Raw genomic sequence first — 15,395 nt, 5'->3', positions numbered from 1 at the left:
GATTACTAGTTATAGAAAACTATATATATATAATATATATATATATATATTATACTCGGGAACATCGACTCCCGGTTTAGAAAAATGTTCACCTTCGGGTCCCCTATACCTAGGGTATACGCAACTACTGCTTATCTCTAGCATAGGTATTATGCAACTTATAAGCATTTGAATTGATAATAGAATATCAAGATTATAAAACAGGCATGCATATAAATATCATATCACATGCTCCAATATATCGCAAGACTTTGCTAATAATAACCATGTACTTATCCCAAGATAATGCATCAATATATTACATCACAACAACAGTATAACGGGTAGAAAACTTGCCTGAGGGTTCTGGGTAGACTTAAGCTTAGAGTGGGTCCGATAACCTATGAACAACAACATAAGACGGAATTAGACCACGGTCGCTTAAGAAACTAGTCAAACTCACTCATACCCTAACGGTCGCTTACACACTTAACGATTTGCGTTAATCGCTTGCGTACCCTCTGCTCCACCAATTTTAATAAATTAACTGTTACGAATCGTAAGGCGACTCTTTCGTGAATACTCTACCAACTGCATAACCCACCTTGAATAATTGTTTCGTAATCCAATTAGTCTTTTAAGGGCCTTACACAAGGTCTCAAAGTAAAGCGAGGGGTAAAGGTTCGTTCGCGAAATACCGTTACTTAAAACAGTCGTTTCTCCTAAACCGTAAATCGGATCTAAGCGAATCACATACCAAAACGAAGCTTACGACATGATCTAGCTAAACATGGCAAATTTACAGATTGGTCAGTGAGTTATCTGGTCCGAGATTCATGTACAACAGTCTAAGGAAAACGGGTATTATGACGGTTTTGTTTACGAGTTTTCCATGTTTCTCACTACACCAAAACCTCACCAAACAACCCACAATTATTAAAACATCAAAACCTCAACTAAATAATACTACACCAGTCCTTATTCTCCAGATTCTTCATCTCAACCAACCACAATGAAGTTCTATTAACTATAACAAGATTCATTCACCAAATCACTCCAAATTCAAATCAAACTACTAATAATCAAAGATCATGCTTCTCATTTAGAAAACCAACCATCAATCTCACTAATAATAAAAGTAAAGGCTATGGTTTGAATTTTATACCTTCCTTGGGAGGTGTTAAGTTGCTAGGAAGCCTTAGGGAGCCTCCTACAAGCTTGATCTTTCCAAAGAAATCAAGAACACAAAGTTAGGCTTTGAAGTTTCTAAAAGTATGATTGAATGAACTGTAAAAATGAAGGTCTTACCTTACTTATTTGGACGAGACTTGTGAACAAGAGTTGTAGGCCATCTCAATACCTTTCCAACGAGCTATAGAACACAACATTTTAGTGAGTATTAAAGGAGATATGACAGTTTGAAGTTGCTGGGTTTGTTTTGGCCGAGAGCTTTGAAGCTTGGAAATGGGGAGAGAAGATGAATGGTGCTTGGTTGATTTTTTGGAGATTGAAATGAATTTACTTGGTTGTAAATCAACCTTGCAAAATGTCTTGCTTTTGCTTTTTGATTACATCATTGCTTGCATCATCAATATGCCACATGTCCACTTCTTGTGGTGTAAGGGTGTCTTAACCTTTAACCACATGTTTTAGCTTCTCTTGGAAGCTTCCTACCCATTCTACTTGTATGTGCTTGCCCCTTGGTTGTTTATTTATTTTACGGTTCGCTTAACTCTCGTTTTCATTGATCGTTTGAAGGATCATATCCAGGATCTCATTATTTGGGTTCCCCTAAACCTTTTACAATTTTTTATATTCCTTTTATGATCCTCTCTTATAATCCTTGAATTTAAATCCTTTTAATCATGTTACCTTATGTTCAATTCTTTCGGTATCTGGTGGATTTTCGGGAAAAATCAAAGTGTTCGAATTCGAATTCTGACGACCTTTACATACATTTATATATTTGATGGAATACTAATACGATCTTAGAATTTCCATAACAGTACTCCTATATAGCGTGGTTTGATAATTTTCTTTAATCAACATCATCATCAAAAGTTACTATTCATCAGGGTTTCAAAAATTCCAAAAATTGGGGTTATTACAATCTCCCCCCTTAAAAGGATTCCGTCCCGGAATCAGATAGAAAATGAAGAGGGATACTCTCTTAGCATTGCACTTTCTAACTCTCAAGTAAATTTTCCACCTTGTGGTTCTACCACTAAACTCTGACTAGTTTGATAACCCTTCTCCTAAGCACTTGTTCCTTTTTGGTCTATAACCCTTCCTGGTTGCTCCATATAGGTTACGTCTGGTTGCATTTCTATGCGCTCATATGCCCCTATTTTTCTGGCATTCTGATTACACTTCCTTAACATTGATACGTGGAATATGTTATGAACTCGCTGCAGGTTCGGGGGTAGGGCTAGCTCATATGCTAACTTCCCAATACGTCTTAATATCTCCAAGGGTCCAACAAATTGTGGACTTAGCTTTCCTTTCTTTCCGAACCTCATCAATCCTTTCCAAGGGAATACCTTTAACAGCACTAGGTCCCCTATTTCATACTCTTTGTCCTCTTGTGTCAAATCAGTATACTTCTTATGTCCATCTTGGGCTACTACCAGCCGTTCTCTGATTATATCTTTTATATCCTTGGTCCTTTGGACCACTGCTGGTCCGAGCATCTTGCGCTCTGCAACTTCATCCTAACATAAGGGAGATCGATATTGTGTTCCCTCAAGGATCTCATAAGGCGACATCTCGATACTGACATACGATCTATTATCGTAAGAAAACTCAATCCGTGTTAAGTGATCATTCCAAATTCTTTCAAGTCTATCGTACAGACTCTCATCATAGCTTCTTGCGCTATAGGTTTTACTTCTCAATATCCACTCTTTTCCAGTTCGTAGTCATTACTATCTTCCGTACATAATACTATACTGGTTACACTTTTACTCGTTAGCATTCTATAACCTTTTAATAATTGCGTAAACCTTAGCATCACGCGTTAGATTCGGAATACCACCGCACTAATACTACTTCCTTTCTAGCTGCTTCCATCTTCGAAAGCTTGATCCATCATATAGAAGTAAAAGATTTTATTGAGAGATCACTATGATCATGAACACTTGTTACATCGCATAACTAGTACAGAAGGTGGCCAACCTTTAGTACTTGAAAAGCAATTAAACAATAGATGGTATCCTACTAGGCTTCTATCACACAGATAGATAGTCATTCGGCAATACCTCCCCTTCTGGAAGGGTTGTTCTTCTCAGCTTATATAAAATGAAAAGGAGAGAAAAGAACGAATTTAAGAGCATTATATGAAAATATATACTGCCATAAAATATCTGGCTTGGAATCTACCTCTGAACTATAGAGGTTTATCAAAGGAGAATGAAACATAAGTATCTATATCAATATCCAGTATTATCGCATCACAATTCATGTGCCTGAATATTTTTGCTATTATATCCATCATTCTATGAACCCATGCTCTTGCTCGAGCATATAAACAATCACCGTTGAAACTCCCTCGACAGCAAAAATCGAATTTGGGATTTCATTCTAGACATCATCGTTACTAGAATTCTATGCTTGCACTGCAACCTTCCTCGTATAGTAATACGGTTCTCTATTCATAAGAAGGAATAAATATTCAATAGGTAGATAATCGACTTAATTAGTTTATCAATGATAACTTATACATCACCACGACCCGATTAGTGGTACTCAATCTCAACATCCATTCTAATACAACTCTTACGGCTGTAATCGGCTCATTACTCGCAGAATCATTGCTGCATTACTATGGTCCATCGCGACCTACTGTAGTCATTCGTTTTCCTCGGAATCTTAATATCTAATCATACGGAGTCCATATCTGCCGTATCAAAATCTTTTGAGGAGTTAACATAATTACCATTCATGATTCATGAAGAACACTCCAGATCCTGATGTACATTCATGACATGAAGCATATAAAATTACAGAAGAGTTTCAATCAAAACAACGATAGCAGGTTAATACCATTCTTAATCATATGCCTTTAATAGAAGACTTAACTCAAAGGTTTGTTTAGTACTTTTTGAAACATGGTCCTGGCTTATTCTCAAGGTAGGACCTTCTAAGATAGATAGCCCGCTCACGATAATTATATGAATTAAATCTTTACCAAACTACTATTACGGTTGAGTATCATACAATCATTAGAAGGAATGTCAATATTTCATACCATAATACAACCTTCACGGCTTTAACCATCATCACTGTATTCCTCTGGCACGAGCGCCTATAATTGCTCTCTTACACTTAGAGTGTTGGCCACCTCTTTGGCCTTTCCTAATAGTAAAATTTCCTTACAATCATTGTCATTTTAACCACCTCCAACTAAATTTTCTACCTCATTTCAATCACTGCTTATGTGAAAATGCTTTTCTTAAGTCCTGGTCAGAAAAAAAAATCACCATTTTTCCATAAGTCATTGCCTTAGTCTCTAGATGTGAATATTGCCATGACTAACTCTCGATCATAGCTAGGATGTCTCTTATCTTGGGTCCTTATTTTCACCAATCTCAACCCTCATTAGTCGATTTATACTTTCTTATGGTTCAACACGTGCCCCACATGGCATTATTATAATTACGTCATATTTCCTTTATCAAAATTTCTATGCTTGAGAACTTTGAATACTACCTTTCTCCTTGTAAAACCTCTAAGGTTATCCTTAAATCCTTCATCATGTACACCCTAGGTACAGGGCATATCAAGATACCATTTACTAATACCAGAATCATTGTCTATATAGTTCTGAAAACTTTCTCCACTGATCTTTAAAGGTTGTTGTTGCCTTAGTCCTTCATTCCGTACTACCCAAACTCATAATGTCCCTATTAAGGGTGAAATACCATCCTTTATGTATCCCCCATGGTTCATCTCAAGTTATTGAAGTTATATCCTTTATTCCACCTTTAAAAAGGTACTTGCATCCTTACATGGATAAATCAAGTCATATATCCCTGATAAGGGTATCTTATCCAATCATTCCCACCTCGATAGTATATGCCTAATTTCACAATAACATCTGTATTCAAAATGAGGTCAATCAATATGGCCTCCAAAAGATAACAACGGTTATCCGCTTTTCTTGCCTGATTCAGTAATGATAACAGGGATGTTCTAGAAGATATTGGTCGTGTTCAACATAAACTTTTTAGTTCTAACTACTCATTTACCTCTTTTATTTATCTCAACAGTCATCTCAATGCTGGGATATCTTTTATGCCTGGCATCCCCCTTTTTGGGTATCAATTCACATGCGTTACTTCCACTTCACATTCTTGAAGGTCACTTCCTTCATCCCATTTTCCTAATTTCTTGTTATCATGTCTCCTCAGTCCATTCGTGTTTCCTTATTAATCTATCGATCTATCTCAAATTTTCCTCGAATCCTCCCAACTTAAAGGGGATAAAATATATGTATCTCTTATGCCTTCAACCATCAATTTTAACTCATGGTGAATCACCCTCATCCTGACGATTACATACTTTTCTATTTCTATTGCTACGAGTCTTTAGGGTTTCCTCATACCCAACTCCCTTATCATTCCTCAAACTCTATTGCCTTTATATTCCTTTCCACTTCAGTTTCTTTTTATTTTCCTTTCTCTTACCATCATTTCATGAACCAACACAACATAAGCATTGATTTCAAACATCCCGTCATTCTGGATTCGTGTCCTTCAGACGAACCTTGATGACTTTCATAACCTAGATTTATGATTCATCATACTTGTCCACCTTTGTTCTGGCTCTAAAGCTTTTACACTATCTCCTTATCCTTGGGAAGTACTTCCCCAAAAACAATTGACTGAACTTTAATCAGTTAATTATAACCTCTGGCTCTGTACCTTCCTTGTCCTTTCACCAGCGGGAGGCCTCTCTCTTAGGAAGGTGAGTGAAAAAACAGTCTTTTGCGCTCCGTCAATCATTTAGAATCTCAAATAATTCCTCTATTTCCTTTAGCTAGGCTCTTGCCTCGACCGGGTCAACTTGTTCCTTGGAACTCTGAGAGCTTAGCGACTTAAAGGTCCTGAAAGAATTTCCCACCACATTGTTTCCTCAGGGTGGTTGTTGGGGATAATAGTCTATGTTCTGTTTAGACAGGTCCATGAATTATCGTATAGGAGTACCGTCTTGGGTCTCATTTCCTTACTCGACTTCTGTTTTCTCAGTATGAAATGTTTCATCCTTCTCCCATAATCAGGGTTATCTTATACGTTAAAATCCTTTTTTTCCATTTCATTATGTTATGGGTTCTTTCTTTCTTGATGGCGACCTCCCTGACTATCACATTCAGGGTTTGCCCTAAATCTTATTCCTCGAACTATGGCATTCATCTAAGATCTCGTCCTTAAGCTCTTGAATCTTTGGAACCCAAATTCTGTAGGAATACCTCATTATTCCCTTATCATCTTTCTCGGCATTAATCTCTTCTCTATTTGTTGGCTCTCTGCCTTCAGTCATCACTTTTTCTTGGCACAATATGATCTTTTCCAATAATTCGGGTTGTATTGCAATCTCAAACAGCTTTTCGGTACCGGCTCCGGTTACCTTCACTTTTATTTTCATTTTCTCAAAATCTCTTATCAACTCTCCCAAAGTCAGTTTCATCTTGAGTCTCTCTTTTATACTAGGGGCATTAGCCACCATTTTGGCTTTCCCTTGATGATAAAGAATCTCATAATCGTAATCCTTGATTAGCTCTGACCACCTCCTCTGGCGCATGTTGAGCTTTTTCTGCGTGAAAATGCACTAGAGCACTTATGGCTTGTGTAAATCTCGCACTTCTCTCCATACAAGTAGTGCCTCCAATCTTTAGGGCAAAACTATTGCCACGAGCCCAAGCTCATGGGTGGAGACATCAAATTTTATATTCCCTTAATTGTCTTGACGCGTACGCGATTACCTTGCTGTGCTGTATAAGAAGCACCCTAATTCCTTATGCGAAGCGTCATTACACATCACAAAATCTCCTTTTCCATCCAGCAACGCCAACATAGGGGCCATCACTAACCTTTGCTTTAGTTCTTAAAAGCTGTTCTCGCATTTCTCTGTCCATTCGAACTTTTCAGTATTACAAGTAAGCCGCGTTAAAGGGGCTACTATCTTTACAAACTTGAACGAACCTCCGGTAGTGACCGGCCAATCCTACCTCTAGTAGTCGCCCTAACCATGGTCATCAATTCCTCAGTGGTCCTTTATTCATTCTTGTCAGGATCCTTCACGGGATCCTTCTCAGCAATAATCCCTTCTACGACAACATCCTCAACCGTTACATCCTCAATATGAACATCATCCGGTCCCATGTTAGGACGCTCTATCAGATCCACCATCTGATCTCCAATAACTAATAAAACATCATCGCATTGTTGCTCCTCAACCTCAGGGTTCGGAGTCCCGCTACCATATACGATAACGAACTACGCTTCTATCACGATATTTATAAGGGTTCCCATAAGGGTTTTAACTATCAGTACTACGTTAGGTAGTCCGACTATGAACTTGGCAAGAGTTCTTATTTATCTTAGTGAACTTATTATTTTAACGTCACTTCATCTCTGAGGTTTATAACGCTTAGCTCTGATACCATTTCTGTAACACCCCCAAATCCGGGGTCGGGGATCCGGGTTGTCACGAGTTCCATTTCCCTTAATAATACTTAATCTTAATAATCAACCAACTTCTGCGTACTGTGACCCCACAATATACATAAACACCACAAGTTATAGTCTCAGAGATGAATATCCAAAAATAACACAAGTCATTTTATTCCACCATTATAAGCCATTACACCTCAAAAGGGTTTCTGAATAAATTTACATATTCCTTGCCATTATTACAATTCATAAATATACATAAGTCTGGCACAACAAAAGTGGAAAGCCTAGCCTATTGGTAGTTCCTACCTCAGCTACAACGGCATCAACGCCTACAGGAAACTGCGGAACGCTTCTTAACCGCTCACGAATTGGGAGCTTGATCCTGTTCATCTTGTCTATCTGTTATTGTGTGATAAAAGAAGAAAGCAAGGGTGAGCAACCAGCCCACCGAAATAATATGTATAATAATTAACAATATATGAGCATTCTCATAGTACTCATGAAAGTCTTGGTCAAGAAGAAATGAACCAAGTTTAATATCTTAATGCAACGAAGTCGCAAAATATTAAGTATATATATACATATATACTTCTCAAATCTTTAAAATCCTCTGACATGTATAATATACACAGAGTTCCAGTTTATAACTGTATAAAATATCGTTGCAAGGTGATCTCATATATCTAACCTTGTCTCAACGTTTTTCTGAAAATCTTTGTCATGCATAAGATAATCATTTACTAGATATAAGTTGAAAATATGAAGTTACAAGATACTCCAATGTACTTATATCTTTTCCGAATACTACTTGAACTACCACCGTTCAAGTTATAATTAGTTCATCCCATAGATGAAGCTACAAGACAAAACTTGTATAGAATCAATCTTTGAAATATCATCAAAATGCAATGAAGTTATGAGATACTTCATTTGATGAAAATATCATTTTGAAAACCCGACTCTGCCAACACTCAACAATCGCCCAGCCGTAGCCTTTCTATCGAAATGCTCTGGGTAGTGTTGCAGAAATATCCAAGCTGGATGATGAACTCATTACGGGAGTTTGCCGCACCAGAAAGACCACTCACGATGATCAGTCGCAGTAGTGCAAACCCACCATTTTCTACATGTAGAGGAGAACAGTCGGATTTACTTTTCAACCGAACACTGGACTCCTAAGGAATGGACCGTCTTAGCGGAACTTCCGGGCCATTTGGGCCAATATAATAAGGTTGGGCCAACGCCACTCGACCACTTACGCCACTCATAGTTTAGATGAAATCCATGACTCTGAAACGTAAAGCTCGTCCCCCCTTTCCCCAAGTAGAAACTTGTTGATACGGCTCCACCAAGAAGTCATATCTAGTTGGAAAGGAAAACTCACCTATATATTTCCCAGACGATGCCTGTTAATGGATTAACTTATTCCAAGAATTTTACATCCCGAGTGTTGGGTAAGTAATCAAAAACTCTTTTAACAAAATAGCAACCTTGTTGCGAATATAAAATACACCACAGAGCCGTATCCCTCAGATTTTTGAGCGAGTATTTAAATCCCCTTCGAAAAGAAGATCTTAAATTTGAAAACAAGTTTTGGGATCCGCTCTAACTTTTAATATCATTTTGAAGACTCAAAAACATTTTAAAGAATGTTTAAAGTAATGATGATTTAATAAAATAAATCAATCCCGATATAAAGGGAAATATATGAATATTATTATTTAAATAATATTCCCATAAGGATAATCTTTATAAAAATATTTGAAGTAGAAGTTTTAAAACTCATACTTGAAATGAATAATAAATAACAAAAGATATACTTATACGAAAGTACGATCTTTATTTGAATAATCGAAATAAGTTTGATTATTATTCAAAACTATCGAATATACCTTATTCGATTACTAGTTATAGAAAACTATATATATAATATATATATATATTATATTCGGGAACATCGACTCCCGGTTTAGAAAAATAATTACCTTCGGGTCCCCTATACTAAGGGTATACGCAACTACTGCTTATCTCTATCATAGGTATTATGCAACATATATGCATTTGAATTGATAATAGAATATCAAGATTATGAAACAGGCATGCATATAAATATCATATCACATGCTCCAATATATCGCAAGACTTTGCTAATAATAACCATGACCTTTTCTCAAGATAATGCATCAATATATTACATCACAACAACAGTATAACGGGTAGAAAACTTATCTGAGGGTTCCGGGTAGACTTAAGCTTAGAGTGGGTCCGGTAACCTATGAACAACTACATAAGCCAGAATTAGACCATGGTCGCTTAAGAAACTAGTCAAAACTCACTCATACCCTAACGGTCGCTTATACACTTAACGATTTGCATTAATCGCTTGCGTACCCTCGGCTCCACCAATTTTAATAAATTAACCGTTAAGAATTTTAAGGCGACTCTTTTATGAATAATCTATCAACTGCCTAACCCACCTTAAATAATTGTTTTGTAATCCAATTAGTCTTTTAAGGGCCTTACACAAGGTCTCAAAGTAAAGCGAGGGGTAAAGGTTCGTTCGCGAAATGCGGTTACTTAAAACAGTCATTTCTCCTAAACCGTAAATCGGATCTAAGCGAACCACATACCAAAATGAAGCTTACGACATGATCTAGCTAAACATGGCAAATTTACAGATTGGTCAGTGAGTTATCTGGTCCGAGATTCATGTACAAAAGTCTAAGGAAAACGGATATTACGACGACTATGTTTACGAGTTTTCCAAGTTTCTCACTACACCAAAACCTCACCAAACAACCCACAATTATTAACACATCAAAACCTCAACTAAATAATACTTTACCAGTCATTATTCTCCAGATTCTTCATCTCAACCAACCACAATCAAGTTCTATTAACCATAACAAGATTCATTCACCAAATCACTCCAAATTCAAATCAAACTACTAATAATCAAAGATCATGCTTCTTATTTAGAAAACCAACCATCAATCTCACTAATAATAAAAGTAAAGGCCATGGTTTGAAGTTTATACCTTCCTTGGGAGGTGTTAAGTTGCTAGGAAGCCTTAGGGAGCCTCCTACAAGCTTGATCTTTCCAAAGAAATTAAGAACACAAAGTTAGGCTTTGAAGTTTCTAAAAGTATGATTGTAAGAACTGTAAAAATGAGGGTCTTACCTTGCTTATTTGGATGAGACTTAAGAATAAGAGTTGTAGGCCATCTCAATACCTTTCCAACGAGCTATAGAACACAACATTTGAGTGAGTATTGAAGGAGATATGACAGTTTAAAGTTGCTGGGTTTGTTTTGACCGAAAGCTTTGAAGCTTGGAATGGGGGAGAGAAGATGAATGGTGCTTGGTTGATTTTTTGGAAAGTGAAATGAATTTACTTTGTTGTAAATCAACCTTGCAAAATGTCTTGCTTTTGCTTTTTGATTACATCATTGCTTGCATCATCAATATGCCACATGTCACTTTCTTGTGGTGTAAGGGTGTCTTAACCTTTAACCACATGTTTTAACTTCTCTTGGAAGCTTCCTATCCATTCTACTTGTATGTGTTTGCCCCTTGGTCGTTTATTTGTTTTGCGGTTTGCTTAACTCTCGTTCTCATTGATCGTTTGAAGGATCATATCCGGAATCTCATTACTTGGGTTCTCCTAAACTTTTACAATATTTTATATTCCTTTTATGATTCTCTCTTATAATCCTTGAATTTAAATCCTTTTAATCATGTTACCTTATGTTCAATTCTTTCGGTATCTGGTGGATTTTCGGGAAAAATCAAAGTGTTCGAATTCGAATTATGACGACCTTTACATACACTTATATACTTTATGGAATACTAATACGATCTTATATATTCCATAACAGTACTCCAATATAGTGTGGTCTGATAATTTTCCTTAATCAGCATCATTATCAAAAGTTACTATTCATCAGGGTTTCAAAAATTCCAAAAATTGGGGTTATTACACGAGATATCAAATTGCAGGGTGATCAGTGAAAACTGTCACTTTAGTCCCAAGTAGATAAGATCAAAAAATTTCAAAACCATAGACAATAGCAAAAAGTTCTTTCTCTGTAGTAGTATAATTCAGTTGAGCACCATTCAAGGTTTTACTAGTGTAGTAGACCACATGAAATATGTTGTTCTTTCTTTGTCCAAGAACTGCTCCAACTGCACAGTCACTTCATCGCACATCATCTCAAAAGGTTCATTCCAGTCAGGTGCAGTTATGACCGGTGCCGTGATTAAACTCTTCTTCAGTGTCTCAAAAGCGGCAAGACACTCGTCATCAAACTTTAAAGGGACATCTTTCTCCAGCAAACTGTACAATGGTTTCGAAATCTTAGAGAAGTCCTTGATGAAACGCTTACAGAAACCCGCATGACTAAGAAAACTGCGAATTCCCTTAAAATAAATTGGTGGAGGAAGATTTTCAATGATCCCCACCTTGGCTTTGTCCACCTCAAGACCCTTACTAGAAACGTTTTGCCCAAGAATAATGCCTTTCGCACCATAAAGTGACATTTTTCTCAATTATAAACCAAATTGGTCTAAACACTCCTCTTGAGAACATTTCTAAGATTCTGCAAGCATTCATCAAAAGAATCGCCAAATACAGAGAAGTCGTCCACGAACACCTCTATATTCTGGCCAATCATATTAGAAAACATGGCCATCATACACCTCTGAAATGTGGCTGGTGCACCACACAAACCAAAAGAAACTCATCTGAAGGCGAAAGTACCAAATGGACAAGTGAAGGTAGTCTTTTCCTGATCTTCTGGAGCGATACAAATCTGATTATAGCCTGAATAGCCATCCTGAAGACAGTAGTACTCGTGACTAGCCAACCTATCGAACATCTGGTCAATGAAAGGTAGAGGGAAGTGATCCTTCCTAGTGGCCTTGTTCAACTTCCTGTAGTCCATGCAAACTCTTCCTCCCGTGACAGTTCGGGTAGGAATGAGCTCATTCTTCTCATTAGCAACAACTGTGAAACCTCCTTTCTTTGGTACACACTGAACTGGACTCACCCAAGAATTGGAAGAAATAGGACAGATAATTTCTGCATCCAGCCACTAAAGAATTTTCTTCTTCACTACTTCCTTCATGATTGGATTAAGTCTTCTTTGCTGCTCAACCGTAGGCTTGCTACCTTCTTCTAGCAGAATTTTATGCATGCAATAAGAAGGGCTGATTCCCTTAATATCTTATATGGTCCATCCAATTGCCGATATGAATTCTCTAAGAATTCTCAAGAGCTTCTCCTCATCGCTACCTGAAAGGTCAGATGCAATAATAACAGAAAAAGTAGATATATCACCTAAAAAAGCATACCTCAAATTTTTAAGTAAAGGCTTAAGCTCAAGAGTAGGAACTCCCTCAATAGATGGCTTGAGGCGTCTAGGAGCTTTGTTCAATTCCTCCATTCCAAGAGATTCAAAAGGCATATCAATCTTCCTCCTCCAGGGAGAAGCATTCAAATATTGCAATTGTTCTTCACCTTCGTCATCTTCACTGTCTGAATTCCCCAACAAGGCCTTCTCTAAGGCATCAGACCTTAGCAATTGATCAAGTTCTGAAGTAACCACAGAATCAACCAACTCCACCTTTAAGCACTCCTCGTTTTCCATAGAAAATTTCATGGCATTGAACACATTAAAAGTTACATCCTGATCCAGCACTCGCATTGTAAGCTCACCCTTCTGCACATCTATCAAGGTACGGCCTGTTGCCAAGAAAGGTCTTCCCAAAATTATGGGAATCTTCTTATCCTCCTCGAATCAAGAATTACGAAATCAGCAGGGAAGATGATTTTATCAACCTTGACCAAGACATCCTCCACAATACCTCAAGGATATATAATAGAACGATCGGCCAACTGCAAAGTCATATAAGTCGATTTTGGATCAGGCAAGTTCAACTTCTTAAAGATTGACAAAGGCATCAGATTGATGTTAGCTCCAAAGTCACATAAGCATGTGTCGAAAGACACTTTTCCAATAGTACATGGAATAGTGAAGCTTCTAGGATCTTTTAGCTTTGGAGGCAACTTCTGTTACAACACTACACTGCATTCCTCCGTGAGAGCAACAGTCTCTAAATCATCTAGCTTCACTTTCCGAGAGAGAATACCTTTCATAAACTTTGCGTAACTAGGCATCTGCTCAAGAGCCTCCGCGAAAGGTATGTTGATATGAAGTTTCTTGAACACCTCCAGAAACTTCTCAAATTGCTTATCCAGCTTTTTCTCCTGCAGCCGCTTAGGAAAAGGCGGTGGAGGATAGATCTGTTTCTCCCCTGTATTAACCTCAGGAGGATTGTGCTCAACAGTAGTCTTCCTTGGTTCCACTTCTACTTTTCACTGCTCCATTTCTTCTTCATCCCCAGCTTCTTCATTTGCAACTTGAGTTTGTTTGGGATTTGTAACCTTCCCAGACCTTTAAGTGATTTCCTTTACCTGCTCCTTATCTTCCCTCTTTCCTGGTACTACAATATCACTAGGTAGTGTACCAGGTTGACGATTTAGCAAGGCATTGGTAATTTGTCCAATTTGATTTTCCAAGGTCTTGATAGAAACATCTTGGCTTTTGTACATAAGCTTCAACTCCTCTAATTAAGATTTTTCATTAGCTTGGTACAACTGAAGTTGTTGTTTTGGTTCATATTGCGGTTGTTGAACACCAGGGGGGTTGTACTGCTTAGCTGGGTACTGCTGATAAGGCTGTTAAACCGCATTTTGAGCGTTGCTCCAGCTGAAATTAGGATGATTGCGGTTGTTAGGATGATAGGTGGCTGGCACAGGTTGTTGCGATCGCTGAAAGTTGATCATGAACCGAGCTGACTCACTAGAAATAGCACACTGATCAGTCTCATGGGCACCAACATAAAGCTCACAGACACTAGAGATTTGATTAACTCCATAATTAGCCAAAGTAGTTGTTGCATCCAACTCTGGAATTCCTGCTACTTTTCCCTGAGTCAGTCTCTGGGAAGGATTCTGGTATTCATTAGCAGCCATCAGTTCAGTTAATTTATAAGCTTCATTATAGCTCTTATCCCACAAGGCTCCTTCTGATGCTGCATCGAGCATGGGTCTAGAAGTAGCACCCAATCCATTATAGAAATAGTTTATAATCATCCAATTAGGCATACCATGGTGTGGGCACTTCCTTAGCATCTCCTGATATCGATCACAAGCCTCATACAAAGATTCTCCAGTTTGCTGAGCAAACTGAGTAAGAGCATTCCTACTTGCAGCAGACTTCGCCATAGGGAAGAATTTAGTGAGAAATTTTTAAGCAAGATCATCCCAAGTAGTGATAGACCCTGATGGTAGAGAATATAACCAGCACTTTGCTTTATCCCTCAGAGAGAATGGGAAGAGTCGCAGCTTGATAGCATCTTCAGTCACACCACTGAACTTGAAAGTGTCGCAGATCTTGTTAAAATCCATGATGTGCATGTTGGGATCTTCTGTAGGAGAACCCCTAAACTGAACTGAGTTCTATATCATCTGAATCGTGCTTGAATTGATCTCAAAAGCGTTAACCGAGATGGCTGGTCTGATGATGCTTGACTGAATATCATTGATCTTAGGCTGAGAATAGTCCATCAAAGCCTTAAGAATTTCTGCTTGATCTCCCATTACTACTAAAATTGGTTCCTCGACTTTCTTTTCTTCTTCCACCTTCTCTTCATCCTCAACAACTTCCCTTAGGGCCACTA

At 37.8% G+C, this 15,395-nt stretch overlaps 1 non-coding gene across 1 annotated transcript; it reads left to right on the top strand.

The window, feature by feature from the left end:
• Window positions 1-14,818: 14,818 nt before the first annotated feature.
• On the top strand, window positions 14,819-14,925 carry LOC141683318 (small nucleolar RNA R71). Its single transcript, XR_012560232.1, has one exon. It is a non-coding gene; the product is annotated as a small nucleolar RNA R71 (small nucleolar RNA).
• The last annotated feature ends 470 nt before the right edge of the window (window positions 14,926-15,395 follow it).

Source organism: Apium graveolens, chromosome 1, assembly GCF_009905375.1.
Source record: "Apium graveolens cultivar Ventura chromosome 1, ASM990537v1, whole genome shotgun sequence".
Classification (NCBI taxonomy): domain Eukaryota; kingdom Viridiplantae; phylum Streptophyta; class Magnoliopsida; order Apiales; family Apiaceae; genus Apium; species Apium graveolens.
This window is presented reverse-complemented; position numbering and strand designations above follow the sequence as displayed.